Below are 5,811 nucleotides of genomic sequence, written 5' to 3'. Positions count from 1 at the left end.
GATTCTCTAGAGCGGAAGGCAGTGGCCCCTGGTCCATGCAGATTCTCAAGAGCGGAAGGCAGTGGCCCCTGGTTCATGCATATTCTCTAGAGCGGAAGGCAGTGGCCCCTGGTTCATGCAGATTCTCTAGAGCGGAAGGCAGTGGCCCCTGGTTCATGCAGATTCTCAAGAGCAGAAGGCAGTGGCCCCTGGTTCATGCAGATTCTCTAGAGCGGAAGGCAGTGGCCCCTGGTTCATGCAGATTCTCTAGAGCGGAAGGCAGTGGCCCCTGGTTCATGCAGATTCTCAAGAGCAGAAGGCAGTGGCCCCTGGTTCATGCAGATTCTCTAGAGCGGAAGGCAGTGGCCCCTGGTTCATGCAGATTCTCTAGAGCGGAAGGCAGTGGCCCCTGGTTCATGCCGGTTCTCTAGAGCAGAAGGGAGTGGCCCCTGGTTCATGCAGGTTCTCTAGAGCGGAAGGCAGTGGCCCCTGGTTCATGCAGGTTCTCTAGAGTAGAAGGCAGTGGCCCCTGGTTCATGCAGGTTCTCTAGAGCAGAAGACAGTGGCCCCTGGTTCATGCAGATTCTCTAGAGCAGAAGGCAGTGGCCCCTGGTTCATGCAGGTTCTCTAGAGCGGAAGGCAGTGGCCCCTGGTTCATGCAGATTCTCTAGAGCAGAAGGCAGTGGCCCTTGGTTAATGCAGATTCTCTAGAGCGGAAGGCAGTGGCCCCTGGTTCATGCAGGTTCTCTAGCGCAGAAGGCAGTGGCCCCTGGTTCATGCAGGTTCTCTAGAGCAGAAGGCAGTGGCCCCTGGTTCATGTGGATTCTCTAGAGTAGAAGGCAGTGGCCCCTGGTTCATGCAGATTCTCTAGAGCGGAAGGCAGTGGCCCCTGGTTCATGCAGATTCTCTAGAGCGGAAGGCAGTGGCCCCTGGTTCATGCCGGTTCTCTAGAGCAGAAGGGAGTGGCCCCTGGTTCATGCAGGTTCTCTAGAGCAGAAGGCAGTGGCCCCTGGTTCATGCAGGTTCTCTAGAGTAGAAGGCAGTGGCCCCTGGTTCATGCAGGTTCTCTAGAGCAGAAGACAGTGGCCCCTGGTTCATGCAGATTCTCTAGAGCAGAAGGCAGTGGCCCCTGGTTCATGCAGGTTCTCTAGAGCGGAAGGCAGTGGCCCCTGGTTCATGCAGATTCTCTAGAGCAGAAGGCAGTGGCCCTTGGTTAATGCAGATTCTCTAGAGCGGAAGGCAGTGGCCCCTGGTTCATGCAGGTTCTCTAGCGCAGAAGGCAGTGGCCCCTGGTTCATGCAGGTTCTCTAGAGCGGAAGGCAGTGACCCCTGGTTCATGCAGATTCTCTAGAGCGGAAGGCAGTGGCCCCTGGTTCATGCAGATTCTCTAGAGCAAAAGGCAGTGGCCCCTGGTTCATGCAGATTCTCTAGAGCAGAAGGCAGTGGCCACTGGTTCATGCAGATTCTCGAGCAGAAGGCAGTGGCCCCTGGTAAATGCAGGTTCTCTAGAGCGGATGGGAGTGGCCCCTGGTTCATGCAGGTTCTCTAGAGCAGCAGGCACTGACCCCTGGTTCATGCAGGTTCTCTAGAGCAGCAGGCACTGACCCCTGGTTCATGCAGATTCTCTAGATCAGAGGGCAGTGGCCCCTGGTTCATGCAGATTCTTTAGAGAGGAAGGCAGTGGCCCTTGGTTCATGCAGATTCTCTAGAGTAGAAGGCAGTGGCCTAGAGTAGAAGGCAGTGGCTACTGGTTTATGTAGATTCTCTAGAGCGGAAGGCAGTGGCCCCTGGTTCATGCAGATTCTCTAGAGTAGAAGGCAGTGGCCCCTGGTTCATGCAGATTCTCTAGAGTGGAAGGCAGTGGCCCCTGGTTCATGCAGATACTCTAGAGTGGAAGGCAGTGGCCCCTGGTTCATGCAGATTCTCTAGAGCAGAAGGCAGTGGCCCCTGGTTCATGCAGGTTCTCTAGACCAGAAGGCCGTGGCCCCTGGCTCATGCAGATTCTCTAGAGCGGAAGGCAGTGACCCCTGGTTCATGCAGATTCTCTAGAGCGGAAGGCAGTGGCCCCTGGTTCATGCAGATTCTCTAGAGCAAAAGGCAGTGGCCCCTGGTTCATGCAGATTCTCTAGAGCAGAAGGCAGTGGCCCCTGGTTCATGCAAAATCTCTAGAGCGGAACACAGTGCCCTGGGTTCATGCAGGTTCTCAAGAGCAGAAGGCAGTGGCCCCTGGTTCATGCAGATTCTCTAGAGCGGAAGGCAGTGGCCCCTGGTCCATGCAGATTCTCAAGAGCGGAAGGCAGTGGCCCCTGGTTCATGCATATTCTCTAGAGCGGAAGGCAGTGGCCCCTGGTTCATGCAGATTCTCTAGAGCGGAAGGCAGTGGCCCCTGGTTCATGCAGATTCTCAAGAGCAGAAGGCAGTGGCCCCTGGTTCATGCAAATTCTCTAGAGCGGAAGGCAGTGGCCCCTGGTTCATGCAGATTCTCTAGAGCGGAAGGCAGTGGCCCCTGGTTCATGCCGGTTCTCTAGAGCAGAAGGGAGTGGCCCCTGGTTCATGCAGGTTCTCTAGAGCAGAAGGCAGTGGCCCCTGTTTCATGCAGGTTCTCTAGAGTAGAAGGCAGTGGCCCCTGGTTCATGCAGGTTCTCTAGAGCAGAAGACAGTGGCCCCTGGTTCATGCAGATTCTCTAGAGCAGAAGGCAGTGGCCCCTGGTATATGCAGGTTCTCTAGAGCGGAAGGCAGTGGCCCCTGGTTCATGCAGATTCTCTAGAGCAGAAGGCAGTGGCCCTTGGTTAATGCAGATTCTCTAGAGCGGAAGGCAGTGGCCCCTGGTTCATGCAGGTTCTCTAGCGCAGAAGGCAGTGGCCCCTGGTTCATGCAGGTTCTCTAGAGCGGAAGGCAGTGACCCCTGGTTCATGCAGATTCTCTAGAGCGGAAGGCAGTGGCCCCTGGTTCATGCAGATTCTCTAGAGCAAAAGGCAGTGGCCCCTGGTTCATGCAGATTCTCTAGAGCAGAAGGCAGTGGCCCCTGGTTCATGCAAAATCTCTAGAGCGGAACACAGTGCCCCGGGTTCATGCAGGTTCTCAAGAGCAGAAGGCAGTGGCCCCTGGTTCATGCAGATTCTCTAGAGCGGAAGGCAGTGGCCCCTGGTCCATGCAGATTCTCAAGAGCGGAAGGCAGTGGCCCCTGGTTCATGCAGATTCTCTAGAGCGGAAGGCAGTGGCCCCTGGTCCATGCAGATTCTCAAGAGCGGAAGGCAGTGGCCCCTGGTTCATGCATATTCTCTAGAGCGGAAGGCAGTGGCCCCTGGTTCATGCAGATTCTCTAGAGCGGAAGGCAGTGGCCCCTGGTTCATGCAGATTCTCAAGAGCAGAAGGCAGTGGCCCCTGGTTCATGCAGATTCTCTAGAGCGGAAGGCAGTGGCCCCTGGTTCATGCAGATTCTCTAGAGCAGAAGGCAGTGGCCCCTGGTTCATGCAGATTCTCTAGAGCGGAAGGCAGTGGCCCTTGGTTCATGCAGATTCTCTAGAGTGGAAGGCAGAGGCCCCTGGTTCATGCAGATTCTCTAGAGCAGAAGGCAGTGGCCCCTGGTTCATGCAGATTCTCTAGAGCGGAAGGCAGTGGCCCTTGGTTCATGCAGATTCTCTAGAGTAGAAGGCAGTGGCCTAGAGTAGAAGGCAGTGGCCCCTGGTTCATGCAGATCCTCTAGAGCGGAAGGCAGTGGCCACTGGTTCATGCAGATTCTCTAGAGTAGAAGGCAGTGGCCTAGAGTAGAAGGCAGTGGCCCCTGGTTCATGCAGATTCTCTAGAGTGGAAGGCAGTGGCCCCCGGTTTATGCAGATTCTCTAGCGTGGAACACAGTGGCCCCGGGTTCATGCAGATTCTCAAGAGCGGAAGGCAGTGGCCCCTGGTTCATGCAGATTCTCAAGAGCGGAAGGCAGTGACCCCTGGTTCATGCAGATTCTCTAGTGCGGAAGGCAGTGGCCCCTGGTTCATGCAGATTCTCTAGAGCGAAAGGCAGTGGCCGCTGGTTCATGCAGGTTCTCTAGAGTAGAAGGCAGTGGCCCCTGGTTCATGTAGGTTCTCTAGAGCGGAAGGCAGTGGCCCCTGGTTCATGCAGGTTCTCTAGAGCAAAATGCAGTGGCCCCTGGTTCATGCAGATTCTGTAGAGCAGTAGGCAGTGGCCCCTGGTTCATGCAGATTCTCTAGAGCGGAAGGCAGTGGCCCCTGGTTTATGCAGATTCTCTAGAGCGGAAGGCAGTGGCCCCTGGTTCATGCAGATTCTCTAGAGTAGAAGGCAGTGGCCCCTGGTTCATGCAGATTCTCGAGCAGAAGGCAGTGGCCCCTGGTAAATGCAGGTTCTCTAGAGCGGAAGGGAGTGGCCCCTGGTTCATGCAGGTTCTCTAGAGCAGCAGGCATTGACCCCTGGTTCATGCAGGTTCTCTAGAGAGGAAGGCAGTGGCCCCTGGTTCATGCAGATTCTCTAGATTAGAGGGCAGTGGCCCCTGGTTCATGCAGATTCTTTAGAGCGGAAGGCAGTGGCCTTTGGTTCATGCAGATTCTCTAGAGTAGAAGGCAGTGGCCTAGAGTAGAAGGCAGTGGCTACTGGTTCATGTAGATTCTCTAGAGCGGAAGGCAGTGGCCCCTGGTTCATGCAGATTCTCTAGAGTAGAAGGCAGTGGCCTAGAGTAGAAGGCAGTGGCCCCTTGTTCATGCAGATTCTCTAGAGTGGAAGGCAGTGGCCCCTGGTTCATGCAGATACTCTAGAGTGGAAGGCAGTGGCCCCTGGTTCATGCAGATTCTCTAGAGCAGAAGGCAGTGGCCCCTGGTTCATGCAGGATCTCTAGAGCAGAAGGCCGTGGCCCCTGGCTCATGCAGATTCTCTAGAGCGGAAGGCAGTGGCCCCTGGTTCATGCAGATTCTCTAGAGCGGAAGGCAGTGGCCCCTGGTTCATGCAGATTCTCTAGAGCGGAAGGCAGTGGCCCCTGGTTCATGCAGGTTCTCTAGAGCGGAAGGCAGTGGCACCTGGTTCATGCAGGTTCTCTAGAGCAGAAGGCAGTGGCCCCTGGTTCATGCAGATTCTCTAGAGTAAAAGGCAGTGGCCCCTGGTTCATGCAGGTTCTCTAGAGCAGAAGGCAGTGGCCCCTGGTTCATGCAGATTCTCTAGAGTAGAAGGCAGTTGCCCCTGGTTCATGCAGATTCTCTAGAGCGGAAGGCAGTGGCCCCTGGTTCATGCAGATTCTCTAGAGCAGAAGGCAGTGGCCCCTGGTTCATGCAGGTTCTCTAGAGCGGAAGGCAGTGGCACCTGGTTCATGCAGATTCTCTAGAGCAGAAGGCAGTGGCCCCTGGTTAATGCAGATTCTCTAGAGCGGAAGGCAGTGGCCCCTGGTTCATGCAGGTTCTCTAGAGCAGAAGGCAGTGGCCCCTGGTTCATGCAGGTTCTCTAGAGCAGAAGGCAGTGGCCCCTGGTTCATGTAGATTCTCTAGAGTAGAAGGCAGTGGCCCCTGGTTCATGCAAATTTTCTAGAGCGGAAGGCAGTGGCCCCTGGTTCATGCAGATTCTCTAGAGCTGAAGGCAGTGGCCCCTTGTTCATGCAGATTCTCTAGAGTAGAAGGCAGTGGCCCCTGGTTCATGCAGCTTCTCTAGAGCGGAAGGCAGTGGCCCCTGGTTCATGCAGATTCTCTAGAGCAGAAGGCAGTGGCCCCGGTTCATGCAGATTCTCTAGAGCGGAAGGCAGTGGCCCTTGGTTCATGCAGATTCTCTAGAGCAGAAGGCAGTGGCCCCTGGTTCATGCAGATTCTCCAGAGGGGAAGGCAGTGGCCCCTGGTTCATG

The sequence above is a fragment of the Triturus cristatus genome, chromosome 5_1 (assembly GCF_964204655.1).
Source record: "Triturus cristatus chromosome 5_1, aTriCri1.1, whole genome shotgun sequence".
Lineage (NCBI taxonomy): Eukaryota > Metazoa > Chordata > Amphibia > Caudata > Salamandridae > Triturus > Triturus cristatus.
The sequence above is the reverse complement of the archived record's forward strand: the minus strand, read 5'-3'. Positions refer to the sequence as shown.